Source organism: Carcharhinus amblyrhynchos, chromosome 8, assembly GCF_965287045.1.
Source record: "Carcharhinus amblyrhynchos chromosome 8, sCarAmb.v2.hapA, whole genome shotgun sequence".
In the NCBI taxonomy this organism is placed as follows: Eukaryota; Metazoa; Chordata; class Chondrichthyes; order Carcharhiniformes; family Carcharhinidae; genus Carcharhinus; species Carcharhinus amblyrhynchos.
This window is the reverse complement of record NC_137331.1, coordinates 63,509,122-63,511,558: the sequence shown is the minus strand read 5'-3', so window position 1 is coordinate 63,511,558 and position 2,437 is coordinate 63,509,122. Positions and strand designations below refer to the sequence as shown.

At 42.9% G+C, this 2,437-nt stretch overlaps 1 non-coding gene across 1 annotated transcript; it reads right to left on the bottom strand.

Annotated features, from left to right (window-relative positions):
* Positions 1-1,888: 1,888 nt before the first annotated feature.
* LOC145347168 (U2 spliceosomal RNA) lies at positions 1,889-2,081 on the bottom strand. The gene has a single exon (XR_013887813.1). It is a non-coding gene; the product is annotated as a U2 spliceosomal RNA (small nuclear RNA).
* Between the last annotated feature and the right edge of the window lie 356 nt (positions 2,082-2,437).

Below are 2,437 nucleotides of genomic sequence, written 5' to 3'. Positions count from 1 at the left end.
ACCCACCTGTCCCTGCCCTGTTGAAATTTTACCTGCAGTGGGGGAGGTATCGGTAGCTACCCACCTGTGCGCTAATTAAGACTTCTAAGTGGCCAATTAATGACCACTTAAGGGTCAGCTCCCGGTGAGATTTAATCCAGTTTCACTGCCGGATTGGTATTGGGGCAAGCACTCTTTCCATTGCTGATATATCCAATTCTCTCAGTTGAGATAGGTCGTCATATCCTTGGCAGCCATCTTAATTTTAATAATCATCTTTACACCATTCATGACTCCTTAGACACTGAAAGAGTCCATGTCCATATGAGAGAAAGCCTTAACAGCATTCAGGTTTGGCCTGATAGATGGCAAGTAATATTTATGTCACTTAAGTACCAGGTAATGATTATCTTCAACAAGAAAGAGTCTAACCGTGGCCCCTTGACATTCAATGGCATTAAGATCACTGAATCCCCCACTATCAACTTGCAAATAGTTACTATTGACCAGAAACCAAACAGGACTAGCCATATAAATACTGTAGCTATACGAACTGGTCGGAGGCTGGGAATTCTGCATTGAGTAACCCACCGCCGGACTCCTGAAGGCCTGTCCATTATTTACAAGGCAGAAGTAAGGAGTGCAGTGGAATACTCTCCACTTGCTTGGGCGAGTGCAGCTCCAATAACAAAAACACTTGGAGGTTTAGCCTAGCAGGGGAGTGTAGCTACGTCATATACCCTAGACCGGCGGAGCGGTCCTCTTCTAGGGGGTCACTTGACACTACCCAGGATCACACTACTGCCTGATTTAGAGGCACCTTGATTATCACATTTTTTAATTCATTTTACAGGACGTCCCAAACTGCCCTTCATTTCAGAGGGCATTACTGTGGGTTGCGAGTCACATGTAGGCCAAGCCAGGTAAAGATGAAAGATTTCTTCCCCAAAGGACATTAGTGAACCAGATAAGTTTTTACAACAATCAATAATGGTCTCGTGGCCATCATTAGACTTTTAATTGCAGATGTTTATTGAATTCAAATTTCACCTTCTGCCATGGTTGTATTCGAACATAGGTCCCCAGAGCATTACCCTGTGTCTCTGGATTTCTAGTCCAGTGATAATACCATGATGATACTGCCTTCCCACATGTGTGAAATAGATTACTTTCTGGATGAATGGGAATCCAACCAGTGTGACAAATCCAAATTTCTGCTCAGTTTGACTGGCTTCATCAGTTGAGAAGTGCATATAAGCACTGATTCCAGCATCTAACACCTGTAAAATTAAGTTGCGTGCATCAGACCATGAGAAACCAGAAATATTACAAGTAGAAACCTGGAAAGAGTTAGAGGTGAAAAGATTAAGGGCTGAGGTAACTTTGACAGCCACTGGCAATGTATTCACCTTGTCCACCTAATAGAAGATCTTCTTCCAGGAAGGTGATCACCTGACAAGAAACTTTGAGCCACGTCATGTACTGGTACTCGGTCATGTTCAGGAAGCTTTATTCTTCTTGTTGGGGGTATCAGTTTCTGTGAGTGGAACATCTCCTCTTTCCTGTGGAGTGATAGACAGCTGTTGTTCCTACCGCTGTTGCTGCTACTGCTTATTTTGTTCCTCACCTGATGTCTAAAGTAGAGCCACATAAACAGTTCCCACGCTGACCTGTAGAGTAACAGGTAGGAAGTGCAGATCAGGGTCAAAAAAACTCTAATACAATAGGATTGACTCCTCAGACAACACTTTCAAAGCAACAAGAGCACATTCTTGGAACAATTTTTTTTTAAACTTTATTCCATTCCAATCAAGTCAAATTAAAACCAATTCAGAGTCCCAACAAGTTGAGACATTCCCGATCCAGGCTGATAAGACAGGGCTCTCACCTCCTGTCTTGGGCTTGATCTACATGATCCAAGCTGATTGGAGTAGGTGTAGCTCCTCCTCCAAGGTTTGATCTCATTTGTATCTCAACCAAAAAGCCGAGATGCCGCTTTAAAAAAATTGCTTCAAATGAAGCTGAAATATAACCTAATGACTTCAACCAAGTGCAGCATGTCGATACCACACTTGATCTTAGCCAAAAGGCCGAGAAGCAATAGCATTCTTGGAACAAATGCTGTGAACAAAAGTCTTCCACTTTTGCCAGGAATGAGGTGTCAGATCTCAGTATTCAAAGCAGTTTGTACCTGTCAGTGATTTGGCACTGTTAAATTGCCATTGTCCTCTCACCTGGTTTTCTCTGGCATGACCCAGAAAGTCTAGAAACACTACATGTGCATAGTTAAATTCTGAACTCGTGCTAAAGATGCAGTTAAGGAACTCCTTACACGTTAAATAGCAGACTCTGCCTGACCTGTGGAGATTGCCCAGAGACTGCAAATTGTGCTCAAGTTAAAGGCACAAGTCATTGGATTCTTATTGGCTTCTGGACATGGGAGCAATTTCAGCTGTTT